General features: G+C 46.9%; 1 long non-coding RNA gene across 24 annotated transcripts in view; it reads right to left on the bottom strand.

Annotated features, from left to right (window-relative positions):
- Positions 1-19,310, bottom strand: part of LOC135314311 (uncharacterized) — a 102,903-nt gene that overhangs the window by 45,413 nt on the left and 38,180 nt on the right. For 21 of the 24 annotated variants that reach the window (XR_010373809.1, XR_010373807.1, XR_010373795.1 and 18 more), the window contains 2 exons: positions 16,042-16,136; positions 9,410-9,568 (listed from right to left, as the gene is read on the bottom strand). This is a non-coding gene — a long non-coding RNA (uncharacterized LOC135314311). Of the gene's footprint in view, positions 1-9,409; positions 9,569-9,909; positions 10,060-16,041; positions 16,137-19,310 lie in introns of all 24 variants that reach the window. The other 3 variants (XR_010373806.1, XR_010373800.1, XR_010373789.1) reach the window with 2 other exon arrangements.

Consider the following 19,310-nt stretch of genomic DNA (forward strand, 5'->3'; position numbering starts at 1 on the left):
ACTGGCTGGCTGGAAACATACCCTGTCCCCCACGCCACTGCCCGGAACACTATCCTGGGTCTCGAAAAACAAGCCCTGTGGTGACATGGCACCCCAGAGAGAATGGGGTCAGACAACGGGACTCATTTCCGAAATAACCTCATAGACACCTGGGCCAAAAGCACAGCATTGAGTGGGTGTATCACATCCCCTATCACGCACCAGCCTCTGGGAAAATTGAACGGTACAATGGACTGTTAAAAACTACACTGAGAGCAATGGGGGGTGGAACATTCAAGCACTGGGATACACATTTAGCAAAAGCCACGTGGTTAGTCAACACGAGGGGATCTGCCAACCGAGCTGGCCCTGCCCAGTCAGAAATCCTACATACTGTGGAAGGGGATAGAGTCCCTGTAGTGCACGTAAAAAATATGCTGGGCAAAACAGTCTGGGTTATTCCTGCCTCAGGCAAAGGCAAACCCATTCATGGGATTGCTTTTGCTCAAGGACCTGGGTGCACTTGGTGGGTGGTGTGGGAGGATGGAAAAATCCAAAGTGTGCCTCAAGGGGATTTGATTTTGGGTGAAAACAGCCAACGAACTGAATGGCACAATGTGAACTGCTATATGATATTGTGTGTGTTGTATCAATGATATCAGAGTACGAGCCTCCCAATCCATGGAAGATAAACTGTGAAACAAGCAAAGTGCAGCAGTGATGGAACGATGACTGACTCGGTATGCAGCAACCCAACGCCACACACACCACCTCTCCCACCCTGAAAGACTGATACGACAGACGGAGCCCAGAGTCATGGACTGGGTGAACTCAATCGACATTTTAATGGACATTTTACATGGAAGGTCCATAAACTAAGGGAATGATGTCTGTGTATTATGTTAAAGGATGGGAAGGGGAGGGGTGGTGGTTGGTAAGGTTGTATTGGATGGTATGGGACCTGGGCATGGTGTAAATGGTATGGAATAAGGGGTGGAGAATGTGCTGGTTTTGGCTGAGAAGGGGTTAATTCTCTTCACTGTGGTGGTCAGGTACCTTTCCAGCTTCCTGCGCTCTGCCGCGTGGCGGGGGGGGGGGGCTGGGAGGGGCGGGGCCATGGCGGGGACAGCTGACCCCGACTGGCCAATGGCATGTTCAATCCATACCACATGACGCCATGACCAGTATATTAAGGGGGGGCAGCTGTGGCTTGGGGAGGGGCGGTGTTGGGTCGGCGGGCGGTGAGCGGCTGCATTGCGTGCAGTTTGTTTTGGCAGTTCATCCCCCTCCCTCCTTCCCCCCCCGCCCCGGGTTTCGCGCCTCTTATTGTTTTCCTTTCCATTGCATTTTTGTTGTTCTTTTTTAATTTTAATTATTAAACTGTTCTTATCCCAACCCACGAGCGTTACCCTTCTGATTCTCTCCCCCATCCCACCGGTGGGGGCGTGAGCGAGCGACTGTGTGGGGCTGAGCTGCCAGCTAAACCATGACAGAACCACATAACAGTTGCCCCAGACCACAGTTTTATTCCCCTATCCTAAGAAGCAGAACCGGCTGCTTGCAGGTTATCATCTCCTGGCCTTCCTCCAACTCTAACCACTGCTCCTGCAGACTTCAGCCCTCTGTTTTCAGCTATGTTTATCCTACACACCAAGTATAATGACAGGAGGCCTGTTCCTTTCATCCACCAAATGCTATGCTTTCTTTCACCCTCCAAGAAGCTCTATAGGCCAAATCTTCCCTCCTGGACTCCCAGGCCTGGGTGAGCAGGACCATCTGATCCACAAGCTTAACTTGGCAGCCAGGGATGCTGCTGCTCCTTCTGTGCGGCCCACTTTATTGCAACCCCTGAATGTAATCCCCTCACAGATGTTGCTGTACATCCTCTGCCCAAACTTGTAGTTGCCCTGTCTTCCTAACAAGCTCTCTGGCTCATTAACCTTTCATTTTGCTTCTCTTCCTCTCCTCTATTTAAGCTGGAGCCTTTCCAGCTCCCTCTCCTGTCTTGATTTTCATCTTCCTTGTAGTCTTGCTCAAAGTGGAGGTCTGCCATGCTTGCTCTTATATGTCTATCAGCAAGTTACAGCATCTTCCTGACACCATCAACTTCATGTTGGTCTCCCTCCCAGGTGGCCTCCGTGCTGGGAGGTGCTGTAACATCTCCCTTCAGACTCCTGTAATACTCCCTGTCCAAACAATCTTGTCTTGAAAGGATCAGGATTTACCTCTCCAACAGACATCATTTTCAGTCCTCTCAGTAGGCCCTCATTTTTCCACATAAAGCTGTCAGTTCCATGAAAATGTCAGCTTAATGCTCAGTAACCATCAAGAAACAGACCAAGTGGTATGAATCATTTGGAAAAAAAAAGAACAGAGCAGAAAAATCTATGATTCATCCACACCTTGGATACTGCGTGCACTTGTGGTCCCTTCATCTCAAAGGATATCAGAACTGAAACAGATTCTGAAAAGAGCACAACAGATGGTCAAAGACACAGAGCATAATTAAAATCACAATTACTGAAGTACCGTGAAGTAGGCTCAGACTTGTTAGTGTGCAAGAGAAAAGGCTTGCGGGGAAAAAGTAGGGGTGTGAAGTCATTATTGGGCTGAAGGAGAATTGGCTCTTCACCTCCTCTTCCAAAACAAGAGCTCAGGGTCACTGATGATGCTAGGAGGAGGCAGACCAGCCCCATGCAGCCTACCCTCTCTAAGACCAGTGGGGCCATCCTCTCTCTCTCTGCTCCTGAAGCTGATACAGGGTCTTTGTTTCAGGTGTCTCAGGAACAGAGGAACAAACAAATTCACCTCCACAGTTCCCATTATCCCATTACTCTCAGTCAACTATTCTCTCTTCTCTCTTTCATATTAGGAAAAAAGCCCATCCCAATGTTCTCAGAAGTAAGTTAATTATACTGAAGGCTTTTCCTTGCCTTTCCCCATCTGTCATATTTCATTCGTCATGAAGGCATCAGCCCCCATCTTCTATCAGCTCATAGCACCAGTCCACCCACCAGATTTTCAAGGAAGCACTGTCGTGCTTTTCTTTATTCATGCTTCTAGAAGGGAAAAACACCCACAAAGCTCCCTACTTGTCTTCTTCAAAATATTCTTTCACTGTGATTCCTACAGCAAATTTGACAGCGCAGCACCAAGATCACAGTCAGAATCACTTCACTGCTCCTCTGTTCACCTCCACTAGACTCACACTTTGGTAGGGAACTCTCTGGGACAAGCCTCCTCCTTTTACCTTGTACAATACCACAAAGCTTAATTTTGCAGCTCTCATGCTGAGGGTCTACCACAGGAGCTCCCCCAGCTGCATCACTGGTCCAGTACCTTCCCCTTCTGTTCCATTTCTTCCTCTGAAGGACAATGGGAGGGACATTCAGGGCCCTTGCTATACAGGTCCGCTCTCTTCCTAGACTGGTTGAGCTGAAGCATAAAGGTCCAGCGGTTTTGCCCCACTGCTCCCGAACTTCTTCATTCCAACAAGCAGAAGCCTTCGGCCCTGCGGGGGTGATCCACAGGAGCCAGCCTTCATCCCCAGCCAGGCAGATCCCACCCCAAAATCTGTTTCAGAACATGACTCTACTTCTACTCACCAATGCAAAACACAGGCAAACACACCACCCAACCCAGGCAACGCCGCTACCCACCCAGGGTCACTACTTTCTAAGTCTTCTTCCCCTCACTGTCCTGCTCCAGGCTCTACAGCTACAACAGAATTCCTTGATTGACTTCCTATAGTCTCGTCTTCCTTTCACCAGCTGAGCCAGGGGATCCAACAGTCTAGGCTGGCTTCAAGTCCTCTGTGACCGTAACAGAACAGGCACCCTGGGTACACACTGGGATGGGAGCAAGCATTGTCCTTTCTGCACTTGGAAAAGTCCAAGGAAGAGGCTGGAAAAGCTTTAAGAGTGCAGGGAAAGTCTGGCAGGTGTTAAGTTAGTGATAAACCTGGTTTGCAAGCAGAACCTATCCTAGCACAGAAAAGGGCAAAGATTTTTTACAAGATTTCACACTCAGCTACCGAGTACTTGGCGCTAGGAAAACCCCAATTATCCTGGACAGGGGCCCAAAGAGATGGAAAAATTCCCTGTCCTTGAAGATATACAAAAGCTGACTGGATGATGTCCAGACCAACTGGACCTCACTTTAAAACTGGCTGTGCTTTGAGCAGGGACCCAGACTGAAGAGTCCCTGAGGCTCCTTTCACCCAACATTATCCTCTGATTGTAGGGTTATCATCCCTGAAACAGCAGGCAGAATCTCACTTGCAAAGTTAACAGCAGGGCTCTTCTGACCAGCCACAAAGCACACCACAGAGCTCAGCTCTCTTCCTCACCTCAGTGGCATGAGATACCCACACAGCAGAAGTATCTCGCTTGATCCCTAAGCTGGTTGCTCTTTAGATACAGGAGAACAGCTCCTGTCTTGACAGCATTCCCACAGTCTGGCAGATAAGCCAGAAGGAGCAGGTGACCATGGAAAAACAATCTGCAAGAAAATTGAAGTGCTGGAGTGAAATCCTGGTTGGTTTGCATTTGAATTTTAGTAACAATGCACTTACATCAAGGTTTGGCTCTAAAAAAAATCCCTTCCAGGTTTGAAAGTAGTTCATAAGAGCCTTGCTAGAGCAGATTTCTTGGCAGTGGGGTGGTGTCTGCAGGAGAAACACCAGTTCCCATTGACAGATACTGAGAGGATGAGAAATATCCCTCCTTCATATACTGAAACACCTCAGGATTGGCATCCTGTAAGGAGGGATTTTACATCCTCATCTGGAGATCATAATGGAAAACAAGGGCTTTAGAAATCCACTTTATAGCCCGGAATGCCAGAGTAAGTAAATGTGCAGCATCTCAGATGTTCTGCTAAAGAGATGAAGTGTCATGGGCTTTTGATGGGATTCCAACTAATTCCACTACACATACAAATCTGGCTTTAACTCTTCCTGTGCTTTCAGCTTTAAGACTTTGACTTCCAAGTAGACTGTTACTAAGACCTTCCACCACATGGCTAAATGCAGCAATTGACTCTACTCATTCTGGCCAAGACTTTCTTTGGCCCTTTCTCCCTTGCTCCAAAAACTTGTCTCTCCCTAACAGTGCAGCACAAGGAGAGAAAGGACTCAGCTGGAAGGATATGGGTTGAAGAATGTTGGGGTTTGTTGACTGCAAATGTTTTCAGGGGCCTCTTCTGAACTGAGATCAGTTGAATTTGCTTGGACATTTCTGCTCAGCGCCCTCAGACTGTGCACCAGTGCAATGGAGGGTAGCTCTGCCAGCAGGGAACTCAGTCCTGAAGTCTTTGTTCAGGGTTATATATTTCAGGACTGGTGTGAAACTAGGGAGGAACAGAGCCACAAGGGGAAACATCAGAGAGTTCCCCTGGAATAATCCCTTCCATGGAGAGGGGTTCAAGCAGCTGTAGGCTCTTCCAGATTATACCTTCCAAATCCCAGGGTTGTCAGAAAGGGGTTGAGTTGTTATTTCCGTGGCCTGGCTCTGGAAACTACAGCTGTTAACACTTGCACACACAGAAATGGGTTCAGCACTGGATACGCCCATTTTCAACGTATGTAATAAATAGGTGTGCTTGCAGTCCAGAGAATCCCCCACTGCACTGCTCAGCAGCTGGCTAGTATCCATTTAAATAATCAGTGAATCCTCTAATGATACTGCCTACATTCTGAGTTCCTGAAAGCAGCCTGCTAGAAGTGCTTATGTGCTGTTAGACCCTGTGTGATGATTACAGATGATAAACATAATTATTTTGGGTCCTGATTGCCTCTGCTTTCTTCATTCTGTTGCTGATGTATAAGACAATCTCAATGTTATCAGTTCTATGGGCAGAAACACTGTGAATATACAGACTTCCCCCTGAAGGAAGGGCCAAACCTTCAGGGAAACGAAACACCCAAAGCACAGAGCGGCAGCTGTGACAGACTCTTGAAACATGAAGTCCTTCAGATGCACCTGAACACTCTGCCAAACCAAGGTCAGAGAGCAATGGAAAACAGGTTTCATTATCCAGCTGTAACACTGACAGACAGGAAAGCATTAGTTACGAACCAGCTTGACTGACTTTTGCCCAAAGCAGTGCTGTCATGCAAATACTGCAGAAATCAAATTTTAGGAAGCTGTATAAAATCAAGTCTCTTAAAGCAGCAAAATGACCCATTAGACCTGTCAGTACCACATGTGAAGCTGTGGGGTGGAGGAATCCCTTTCCCATACCACCCAGGAGTTGACTGCCTTCAGATTACAAGCAGTAGCAGATGCCTCAGGTCGGGATCCAGAGTACAGATCTCTGACTTTTGTTTTAAAACACTTAAGAATCCATCATCCAAGAGAGTGCAATTGCTTCCCAGCCATGTGAATAAACAGGCAACACTTCTAACCTTTATGGGGAGGATGTCACTGTCACTCATAGATGAGATAAGTCCACTGAAGCTCTCTGGCCTCACCTAGTCTTTCCCTTCACTTCTGCCTGAGAGAGGCCTTTTCCTTCTTCCTATCTTCCTTCCTGATATCTCCAACCAAGGGGTTCACTTCCATGAGCAGCCCCATTTCCCTCTGCTGCCTGCTCACTGCCTGTCTCTTCTCCTTAAAGTGCTCAGTTTTCACCCATTATGGTTTTCCTTACACAATCTCTGTATTGGCTTGGAGAACAGGACAAGCAATCCAGTCTCACAAATACAACACAAGATCCCCGTGCCGGACTCCCACTGGGACTGCAGTGCCGTGCAGGGAGGCTCTGCTCTGTCCCACGAGTCCAGATCTGCACAGCCAAACCTGGGTTCTGGGAGAACCTCCATGCACTGAGCAGCCACACTCAGACATGGGCCCACAGAGTAGGTGAGAGACAGCAAGCACGTGCCGTGACACCTACTAGGTACCTGCAGAGGAGAAGTAACTGATGGAAGGCCCACTCCTTGCCTTTTGTCATCATCTCTCTACTGTCATATGGTCCTGTTTATAGTCTTGGGCTGTGAACTCCCTTTTACAGGATCCCTGCCACATCCTGAGAGGGACAGAACTGGCAAGGTCTGGACAGCCTGAAGAGCATTGTAATCCTTCCTGCCAGTTCAGGAGGAGGGGGGTTACCTGGACAAGGCTGAGAGGCAGAAGGAACATCAGGGTTGGCAGAGCTGAGGCTCATGCCAAGCAGCCCTGCTTCCCTCCACACTAACCCCATCATGACCTGGCTCCTCAGAGACAGCCACTGCCTGGGATGGAGCAATGTGGAAAACAACCAGTTCTTTAAGTTTCATTTTTAAATAAATAAATCAATCAAGCTATCATGAGGCCCTGAAGCCAAAGTGGCCAAGTAAAAGATAGGAGAAGCCAGAAAAGCTTCAGTGCAAACAGGTAACAAGAGACGTGTTTACCACAGAAGGGAGACAAGGATTCTAATACAACCAGGCTGCTGCACCACAAACATTCCCTATGGCCTGGTATGGCTGTACAGAGATATTTACACGTACAGGCAGGGAGACGTCAATCCCTGGCTGGTGAACAATCAACTTTTATTCTCTCCAGACCAGCAAAGCCAAGATTTTAGTAAACATGCAACTCCAAAAATGCGCCTGCGGATTGGGTAGAGCAGAGCCTGTGCTCTCCCTGCCAAACAACAAAGCAGTTCTCCTGCGGGTGTTTTCATGGTGAGGTTTCTGTGGGGAGGAAGTGTTTCTAGTGGTCAAAGCAGAGAACAGGTTCAGGATACCTGGCTCCCACCCCTGGCTTTAGCAATCAGGAAAGCTCTGATTGCAGCAAATGCGCACACTTGCAGGAGTCACTAGCCCTCTGTTCACCTCTCCTTGTTCAGGCGCAAATTGCTCCTCCGAGACACAATGCAGAGACACAGACTTTTCCCCCATCTGATAACACCTCCTGACCTTGCAGGGTTATTGCAGAGCTTGTGTGATTGATGCCTGAGAGGCTGTCAGAGCTCTTTGGATGAAAATCTCTCCAGAAGGTATTGGAAGATGTGCACGTGCGAGTGCAGACACGTGAGAAAGAGACATACAACTCACACACCCTCTGCTTCCCTCCAGCTCATAACTCTCCACCCAGACTTGCTGGTTCCGCTACTCATACATTTAAACATTTACAAGATGGGTCTGCAGAAAACCTGTGTTTTAAAGCAAGAGTCACCAACACTATAGCTTAACAGATGCTCTTACAAATATCCAGCCCACCACCCTGGTTGCCCAGCCCCAGCCCCAAGACTGTGCATTTTACTTATATAATCAGGCCCACATTAAGCCAGACTGAAAGCCCATGGCAGATACAACCCAGTCCTACCCATTTCTGGTGGGCTGGCACCAGTGACCTCCCTGGCCCTTTGCTTTGTTCTCTCTTCATTCCATCCTACATGTCATTAACATGCTGTTCACTCCCTCTTCCAGCTCATTAATGAAGACACTAAAGAAGACTGGACCTAACCCTGATACCCATGGTGTGCTGTTAGATAAACACCTCCTTGAAAAGTTCCTATCAACCTCTTATGTATGAAGGACTGTTGTCCTGAGGAGTGCATAGCTATTAGAGCTAATGACTTCACCTGTCGCAGTTCATTTGCAGTGAACCCCATGGGGAGAACCCACCAACTGCACCAACAGTTTTTAAAGGAAAAGAAAAAAAAAACCAGAAAGAAGGAAGAAATGTCACACGGTCACACAGGGATGGCTCTCTGTTTAGCGGGCATGCTGAATTGCCTGTTTACAATGTTTTAACTAACTTTTGGTTTTACTGCCTGTCCTAAATTGATCTGGGTGCTGTTAAGTTTTCTAAAACCTCTCTTACCTTGTTGGCTGCATTTCAGAAATAGGTGGCATGAGTCAATCACAGTGGACCAGTGTAAAATGTTGTAAGACACTTCCCTCAAGTGGAGGGAATAAAAATCACTCAACTGTGTGTCACAGACTCTGTAGTATACCTCAGGTAGCAGAAAGATAATGGGAGATGGGCACCTACATGAGGTAGACTCTACCAACCTGCTTGAAAGGTGTTAGGAGCATAGAAAAATTATCAGTGATACTGCAAAAAACTTTCCCACTCTGCAAATGTCAGGGCACACAAGACACCAGCCACCCTTTGTATCAGATACTAAAGGGACATACGCTCTCACAACCTGTCAATTTACTACATGGACAGCTAATGTTTTGTCCATGCCCAGGTTTTGAAAATGGCTTGAATGCAAACTGAGATGAGTGACAAGCGCTCCTACATGATATTTCAGCAGAAATAGAAGAAGCTGCTTAGAAGCAGCTTGAGGAGTGAAATACCTGAGTCCTGTAGAACAAGGCTTTTATGCCTACCAGAGCCTGCAGCAGGGCTGAGAGAGCTAGACATGAATGGATAGAACCAGATATAGATTGTAGTGTGTTGGTAAAGCTGGTGTGGGTGGTATCCATACTCACCCTGAGGCTGATGTCTGATCTCATGATCACTATTTTCCTCAAAGCAGGCAATGAAACATGAACAAAGAATTCACATTTCACTGTAGTTCTACTGTTATGGAGATAGCAGCTCTGCTCCAGTCTCTTCTATATACACAGAACAGGAGAACATTTAATCTTCTGCAAATGAAAAGAGATAAGAGGGGCTTAGCATGGGGCAGGATTTGTCTCCATAACTGATCGGTCCAACAAAGGGACACACAAACCGTTTATTACTGAAAATGAATTGTGCCATCAAGGCAGATGCTTGCAATTACTTCTGTTAAATATTATCTTTCATTAACTGTAAAATATATAATTAATAAACTTGCCCCCTCATTTTTGTTAAGTTTCACTGCAAAGACCTTATTACCAAAATACATCTTTCTAGCAATTCACGTCGACAGAACAGAGGAAGGTGCATGCCTCTGTGTGTGATAATTTCCTTATGGGAAACTGAATTATTAGGGAGGAATAATCACCTCTCTTCATGGCTAAGACTGTAGAGACACCTCACTCTGAGACCAGTTGTTTAAGCTCATGCCTCTTGAAAGCAGGCAAGAAGAATCTGCTTTGGTTGGCAAAGATGGCTCGATCTGAAAGCATTCAGCCAGATGCAAGCTCTTCTTTCACTGCCAAGTGTGAAGAAACAAAAAATTAAATTCTTTTTTTTTCTTTACAGTCCATTAAAGAAGTCTGACTATAAAGCTGCTCTGAAAGACCTCAGTGGTTAGGCTGATTCCTTTATAAGCCCCGTGTTCATCCACCTCACAATACTGTGCTACAGCTGTATGACTGTGATTTGCTTTCCATGTACATCAGAACCGTTTTGATTTGGGGATGTTTGGTGATGGCTGTTAAACCATACCAATTAGAAATGCTTAAAAAATGTTGCTGAAATTTGACTCCAAGCATAAAATTCCCCTTAGACTTTGTCTCCACTTGTGATCTTTAACTCAAGTTAGTTGATTGCCAGTTCAACCAGGGGTAATTAAAATATTTCCAAAGGCTGTTCTGGGCAACACTTTTTGCCTTGCTGCAGGCTGCAAATGTTCGTGGTTTGCCCTAGGCTGATGTTCATTCCTGCCTGAGTTGGCACAGGCAGTGACGCCTGCCAGACGAGGAGGAACGCCTGCTCCATCATGACTCTCCCCACCTGGGGAAGGTGGCAGAGGCACCGAGAGACCAGTGACAGAAGGAAGGAGTGTACATGCACACACTGGGTAGACAGTGATGTTACTTCTGGGTGTAGAGAACACATAAAGCAGCACAGAGCAGGAGAAAAGGACAGTATGTATTTTAATGAAGCCCTATGATTTCTTTGCTTTTCGAGATGTCTGGATGACCCCTGGCAGAGCCAACAGGTTGCAGAGATGCTTGCCCGCAGACTGCCAGCTTCAGTACAGATGAGCTTGGCAGAGAAGAAGGGTCCTCATCTTAACTGGCATCTGGAGCTTTTTGCAATGAGATAAGCTTGGGGAGGGAGAGGGTGTAATTTCCTGGCCACCCACTACCAATTTGTCACCCCATTTTGCAGTTGTCGGCAAACTGGAAAGGGAGGGCAAGAGCTCTGTGGGTCACGTCTGCTGGGAAATGCACAACCCCTGACTTGGAGCAGGTCAGGTCCCAAAAACTATAGTAGAGAAGCTTACCCTGCTACTGCCCTGAATCTAAAGAAAGGGGTCTATTCTCCACATCATTTTAACTAGCAGTTAAGAATGTTAAAACAGCCAACCAATTTGACTACACAAAAATTCCAGAGTCAGCAAATTATCTAGTTAAATGATGCATATAGAAATGTTAATTCAACAGCAACTGAAACCTTCTTATTTTTCTTACCATCTGAAGATGATAATACTACACAAAGAAGAAAAGAGAGGGGCTGAGCATACCGTCCTTGCAGAAGAAATCGTAAGAATATTTTAGCCACCACCTACAATGTAACCTATACGCAGCTACACAAATAGCACAGGCTGAGTGAGTTTAGAAGTGAGTTTGGAATGGAAGCTCTGAAATCATGTTATGCAACAATTTGCCTTGGGTTTGCTCTAGGGGAGAGGCTTGTGTATCAGCCCATTTCCACCTTTGTGCCTCTGCATAAACTGTCTGTACAAAAGTATAATTTTACTTCTCTGTATGGAAGTGTAATGCTACTTTACTGTGTGACATACGCACTCCTGTCGCTCGTTAGTGAGGAACCCCTTCGTGCACATGCACTGACTCTGCTGACTACCAGGCATTATTTCATTCCTCTGGATCCCCACTGAGTCAGACCAGGAACACTGGAGAGTGAAGATGGAAAAGTTAAGCAACTTAACTCCCTGGCCCTTGGGCCGCAGAAGGGGGAGGGAGCAGGGAGGCAAAGCATCTGGCTTCCCTGCTTCCCTAACAGCCTGGCGGGAAAGCTGCTGTCAGTTCCGCCTTCTGCCTTGTTGGAAGAAAGTAGAAGTGACAAGAGGCCCTCCAGGCAGGCAGCCAGGAACCAGAAATTCAATCGAGCTACCTCCTGAAACTGGACTTTTTTGGAGACCCTTTCCCTGAAATTGTTTTGCCTTTAAAAAAATTTTTTCATTGCAGTTCAGGGCCAATTCATCACCCCTGATCTCCTGACTCTCCTCTCCTCCAAGAAAGCATGATTTGCAGAAAAGGATTTCCATTTTCTGGACTTCTCTACAACCAGCCTCGCCCATAATAAATACATAGACACATAAATACACGTACACATGTGCACAGATACAAACATTGTTATTTATAGACACAGGCATTGCCATAGACAAATAAATATATGGGTGCATTTCTTTGCTATGTAACATGCAGGGAGAGAAGTGATACAGCAGCTGAATTTACTCTACATTGGCAGATTAGGAAACAGAGTGTGGGACATACGGTCTATCTCTAGGGCTTAGACCAACTGGTTATTGGCTGGTGTTGTTGTTCCTCTAACAAGCCCCTGGATATATCACTGTGGCTGTAGAGAAATGCAGCTGAAAGAGCCTTTCACTGTCAGCAGCAATCTGTCACTTCATGTATCTTGCCCTGCCTCTTACAGCACAAAAGCTTCTGAGCTGCAAGTCGGTATTAGGAGAAAGGTCATTTTGCAGGTAGTCTGTGGTATTTTTCTTTATTTCTGGGAATGTGTGGCCAGCTTGAGGCACCGTCTGGATGCTGCAGCATGAATTTCAGCTTCACATATGCCTAACTATAATTTAAGACAAGGGAGCATTTCCATTACAAACCCCATTTTTTCCCATGGATTTATATACCTTAGCTATTCAGCTTCACTTTAGGGTGGACCTTCACTGAATACATTCACAGGGAGGGAGAAACTATTTTTCTTGTACGATGTTTGAATCCAGCTCAGCCTCTTTTGGTTGTAAGATGGTGAAAGAAATTACATATGCATACAAACACTCACAAGCACATACAAAAAGCTTACACAAACATTTGCCTGCAGAGAGATCTGTTACAAAAAAACAGACAAGCCAATGCAAATAAGCTTAATTTTAGGAGTGAATTAATTTGACGGACTTTATTATTCTGAATTAACAAGTTCCAGCAATAACCACACTCATGCTTTCATCTAGGTTAACTGGAAACAGATAACTTATACTGATATAAATGATATCAGTACAAATCTGTGACAGCAAACATGGAGGCAGAAACCTGAGACACAAGTAGACCCTCTCTTTGCAGCAGTGTGTTAACAACTCCTCTACGATTCTCCTCCCCTGAAATATTCCAGTGCAATGAATCACCCTCTGACAACACCAGAACCCCCCTATTTTCATGAATGCCAGCTGAAACCTAACCTCCACAGCACTTTCATCTGTTTATGATTTGGTCTGGCTTAGTAAGCCCATTTTGGGTTTTTTTTAAACTCTTTATCGATTCTACTCTGATGTAGTCCAATAAAGCACACTGACAGAAGCAATTTATGTTGGTTAGTGCCTTTGGTTCCAGGAAAGCCTCCATGGCATATATGAAGAGAGGTTAGGCACTGTGCAAGTAATATACAGGTTACCCAGTTATCCTACGCTTACCAGTTTCTTTCAATCCACCTCTGTGACTAAGATTAGGAACAAACTCCTGTTTTTCCCACTCACAAGCAGAAATAGGTTTGATTCTCCCTACGCATCCCTTCCTATACCACAGGGAAAAATTTGGGAAATGAGTAGGACCTTCCCAGTCTTAAGGGGAAAAATCTGCAAGTAGCCACTGAAAAGAGATGAGCATTTCCCCACTTCCAATGGCACAGAAACCAAACCTGTGGCATCAAGAGCTGGCACAGTGGGCACCAGTACCAGCAGGGCTCAAGTGCCTAGAAATGGTAAGATACCTCCATTCACATCTGCTGCACAGGTCTGCAAACACAAATTGTTCCAGTGCCACAAAAATCCAGATTAGGCAGCTACGAATATTATGGATTTATCCTATCAGCTGGAGATGTGGATATCCTCATGATACACTGTATTCCCTCTTCCTTTCTTGGTTTCACACCCAGATCTTCCCCCCGAGACTGGGGAAACACTGACTAAAAATTTCATTCAGGGAAGATGTTTGGTAAAACCCAGAGTACTCAGTGGCTCCTAAGTGCAATATAATAGTTTTCTTGCTTCTTGCTAAGAGGGCATAACAGGGCAGAGGAGGAGGGCTGAGAGCTGCAGGGACTGGAAAACTGAACTCAATTTAGCCACAGAGCAGTTTAAAGTTCCTGTTGCATTTTTCATCTAAGTACAGCAAATCCCCCTGCTAAGCGACAGCCCAGGTGGCCATAAATACTGAAATGCTAACTCATGCGCAGTGTGCGGGTATTAAGAGAGGGCATGCGGATGGGCATAGCGGGAGAGCAGCTGAAAGCAAAGCAAAGCGTCCTTCCAGGGAGGCAGTGCCACCTGTTAGCAGTGCCGGGAGCTGGGCCCTGCTGCAGGATGGCTCTGGAGGCATTTGAGAGCTGCTGGATTCTCATTCATTCGAAGCTTCCCACAGTTACAAAGCACTGATAAGAGTTTCACTCTTCACCAGCTGGAGCTCCAGGCAGGGGATTCTCTCCAGAGAAGGAGCTCAGGAGCGCCTCCCCAGGGAGGAAGATGAAGGATGGTCTAGAGAGGGTGCAGCCACTGCTACACATCACAAGTGGCACAGCAGAGGAGGCCATCAGGCATCCCCTGTGCCAATGGGAGTGTTGTGTGGTGAAAATGCAGCTCTGCGCTTATCAAAGGAAAAGAATATAAAGGAAAACACGGCCTCTAAACCTACCTGGATCTGCTGCCTCTGTTCAGGCAAGACACCACAGCTCAGTCTGCCTCCTTGCAAGGCTCCCAAGGAGCTCCTGCTGCAAGAAGGCATATTCAGTTACCATCAGAGCATGGGCACCTAACTTCAGGTTCTGCGTTTATAAAAAGAAGAGCCGAAAAGCCTCCCATCTCCTCACAAAGAATCTTGCATAGCACCAAAAGGAGGTAGGTGGTTATGCAAAGAGATGATGGAAGGTAGATGGATGGCTGTAAGTGTGGCAGACAGGTTGGAGCACAGGCAGACAGCTTGCTGAGTGCTTTAGGAACGGTGGCTGCTTGAATTGGTGATCATTAGAGGTACTGCAGTATTCCTGGGTGATACATGATGGACACTGGAGTCTGCACTGCCTCACATCTTGCAACAGTGAAGGCTCAATCTGTGAACCCCCAGCACGTGCCTCACTCAGTATATACCAGGGTTCCCATATGGCAGTTGCTGAGTGATCTGGACCGCTGGGACCTGTCAGGACAAACACACCAGGCTTCCTGGCATTTCACTCAGGAGTTATGAAGCCGTCACTCGCTCAGGCTGTCTCCTAACAGTGCCAGCACGCCTTGGTACACTGCCTGCTTTTCACCTGATTGCCATTTTTGGATGCTATTACTGAGAGGCAATTTTGGAGCTTCAGGACTGGCTGGGGAGAATGAGGCCAAATTCCCAGCCTTTCTGCCTCCCCACTTGTCCCCTGCTTTCTCTTTTCTGGAAAGTTTTCCCATGCTAAGTATAGTTCCTAACAGGTGCACAACCAGAGGGGACTGTCAGGGACGCAGCTGTCCCCACAGAGGCCTGGATCCATCTCCATCTGTCTCACTGGAGTTATCCATGCAGTCTAACTGAGCTCTTCGGACATAGGATGGGGGAGCATCAGAGATACAGATAGGGAGAAGATACATGTACGCATGCACACACACTCAGAGGGAGGATGATTATTCCAAGGAATGCCACAAACAATGTCTCTGACATCAAACTAATGCCTCCTTTGAGGCTTTACAGAGCCCTTGCCACGCACAGGCAGGCTGCCAGCTAACTCATCTCTCTTCCTTGCCATGCTAACAGCCTGATGCCAAGGTCAGGCTTTAGACGAAAGCTGACTGCTTTGTAATCCCCTGTGTCTCATTTGGGGATGCCACAAGACTGGTAAGAATTAGTTGCAGAAAATACTTGACCAGAGCGAACTCCAGTGCAATGACTGAAGTGGTTCCCTTGCCCAGCCAGCTGCCAACCCTGTTCGCCACCCTCCCATCCCCACACAGGCAGCTGAGATCCCTCTCACGTGCCTCAGAGTGTGCATGTGTACGAAGCACTCACAGATCACTGACCTCCAGATGCACAATGGTGACAAGGTGTCCTAACTCAGAGCTGTGGGGGCCAGGTGCTGGGGTAACCTTCCTGCACACCAAGCTGTCTCATCACTCTGTAGGGGATAAAGAAATATAAGAAACAGAGATAAGCAGCAACCCTGCTCACAAACTAATGGTGCTTCCTACCCCTAAAGCGTCCTGGCATAGTTTCAGGCCGGTATCATATGAGGAAATAATCATTTTGCAACACACCATGGCTCCTTGCCACTGCATGTTGCAGCAAGAGCAGCTGATCTGTTTTATAAATCTGGTCCTGGGATGTGTGCTATGTTAACAAGCTGTCTTAGCTTAATACGAGGGTGATGAAAACCACATGCAGGGAATAGGACGGTACCTTGACATCACCACCACCACCATCGCTAAAAGAACAAAGAACGAGGTTTCTGCATTCGCACTGTGCCACCACAGAACATGCTCCATGCTGTGCTTTGGCCACAAAGTCTAAGGTCTGAACTCAGGGAACCCAAAGCCCAACTAATTGCTAATGGGCAGCATCTTAAGCTGCAAGAAACCAAGCTCCAACCAGTTCTCAAAAGTCTGCCTGGGAATCAGAGAAGTGGTGGATGGTCTGGGTGAGACAGATGGGTATATATCTTTGGCAGAGGGAAAATCCATTTCCCTTCTTTTATTCCTTTGTTAAAATGAAACAACACTGCCACTAGCAAGCCTCTGCCCGGTCACACGTTCCCAAAGGAAGAACAAGTCCCTGGGTCTGGAGGGCTCCAGTCTGGGAGAGGTCAGAGCTTGCCTGCAGCTGCAGGGACAAGCTCTGAAGCCAGGCAGGTGTCACAAGGCAGCGAGCCCCAACGACACCACCATCTGCACTGCCCAGATACCCCTGTCCTCCTAAGCGGTTCCTCAGCAGCGCTGAGTGCATGCCACAGTGATATTTGGGGCCTCCCTGCTCCCAACACACACATTTTACCAAGGCACTACTCTAACACGTTCAGACACAGACACCAGCAGGAGTTTCATAGCTGGGAAGAGCAGGATCAAGTCCAGATTTACTAACACTATCACTGATTACAGGGATGGCATCACCTTAACCTTCCTCTTAAACTGCTTTACCTTCTTATGTCTCAATTTCCGTCCCCTCCTCCAGGTTTTCAGGCCTTTGTATGGCTACCTTCCTTTACTCCTTTTACAACAACCCTTTTCAAAAAGAAGAGCTGACTAAAGCTCTTTGGGTCTCCAAAGACTATTCCATCACATTGATGCTGACATGGGTGGGGCTGCCAGACTGAGTTATCACAGGTCCTGCCCTCCCCTGCCGTTAATACCTATTCACCAAGCAGGCACTGGTCCAGCCCAAGCAGAGAAGGTCAACCCCAAGTTGCAGAATTCTCCAACAATTAAGGAAGAGACATCAATGGAAAGAAGAGGAAAACAAATATATCCCAGGCATCTCCCCTTTCTAGACATCTCTAGAAAGTCATAATTGAGCACAGATGGCCCCAGGAGGGGAATGAGTTACAGGGAGTCACAAACTTTTCATGATCAGCTCACCTTGCATCAAGTAGACTCCAGCCACACATCATCCCCAGCCCTGAGCCTGGTGCCTCACAACACCCATGTCACACAGTCTGACATCTCTTTCTGACCCAATTCAATCCCCTCCTGCCCAGTGGAGGGTCGCACTTCTGTCCTATTATCAGGACCTATGCGGTTCTACCAGAGAAGCAGTGAAGCTGATTCAGAAGCAATACAGGAACAGTGAGCTGGGTCTACACCTCCTGAGGAAAGGAGGCACATCCCACTGTTCAAGTGATAGTAAAAATATTGTAAGTGTTCTCACACACTAGCATCATTCGCTCTAATTCAGGAGTGCTGCGCTATTCAGGAAGGATGCTGCTGTGGGAAAAATATCATCTGAATGCTGAATCACTAGCTCTAAAGTGTATCTGCCCTCAGGAAAAAGGGATACCTCCTACCAGCTCTGGTCAGTCCTGGGTGTCATGCAGCTTTCAGGCCAAGAAAATACGTGGCTAACACTTGTAAGTCATTTTTCTACCACAGCCTGGTAGCCCAAAGCCCAGAGTAAACCAAGACATCCAGCAGAGTCATCTGCATTTGAACAGCACAGCTGGAACATCTGTGGCATTATGCAATCCCCCGCCTGGCCAGACATGGGATTGAGAGAGTGTTTTTCTGACCTTCCATGCCCTCTACCCAGCCGAAGAAGAGCTGAAAACCCCAAGCCAGTGGAGAGGTAAAATTTTCTTTGTCTTTGCTCTTAATCCCACTTTAAGATGGCCTCAAGCTCCAGGGCTCCTGCCAGCACCCCAACTATGAGCACGTTCACATCCTGAACACACCAGTGCCAAATGGGACCTGGTCACCAAACACAGGACTTGGTCTTTGCCCCTGGCCAGGGCTACCCAGCACCACAGGCCCAATGTCAGATCTAAGCAGCCTCAGTCAAACCTTGTGCCTGTACTTTACAGCATGAACAACAATCAGTGGGGTCTGATATGCTCCATGGGGTTAGAGTTGGTGAATTAAGAATCTATAAAGGTAATTGTCCAGAAGGTATTGGCCCTGGAAGCCTCAAATTGCCAAGAGCCCAGACTTTATTGTGAAGCTTTCAGAAACAGGGTGTTTTTCTTCAGGCTGGTGCCCTGCATCTGCACATGAAATTCCACTTGTTATTGCAAAAATGGCACTCTTAGCTCTCACAGCTGAAAAGTCTGAGAATGCAGGTCAGGGATTAAATCCCTCCTCCTCAGACCTACAATAAATAAAGAGATTTAAAGCCAGATTTGTAAACTGTAAGGATTTTAAGCCAATTTTGTGACCATCTCAGGCAGTTCTGGCATTCTTTGTAGTTGGCGAGTGAGACTCACAGGGAGATGTAGGGCAGAATAAAGAGGGCTCGAGCACAAGGACTGGGGTGGTTCCCTCCAACAGTGAGATTTCTGGAGGTGGAAGGACTGGCAGAGAGAAGGCACAGGAAACAAAGGCGGACATTTGAGAGACATTTACAAAATTTCCTCTAGGTCACGCCTGCACATCTCTGTAAACCTATCTGGCCTCTGCACCGTTGTCTGAGGACAGTTTGACCTGGAGCCTGAACAATAGGATTAAGCACTGGATCAGCAGAAAAATGATTGCAGATACTTATTGCTTGCTATTGGAGAGTTATTGTTACTACAGAACATTTGTTTCCCTGAGCCACATTGTGTAAGTGTCGATGCCTTTGCTAGATTTAATGGTCCAATTATCACAGG

This window comes from Phalacrocorax carbo, chromosome 7 (assembly GCF_963921805.1).
Source record: "Phalacrocorax carbo chromosome 7, bPhaCar2.1, whole genome shotgun sequence".
Lineage (NCBI taxonomy): Eukaryota > Metazoa > Chordata > Aves > Suliformes > Phalacrocoracidae > Phalacrocorax > Phalacrocorax carbo.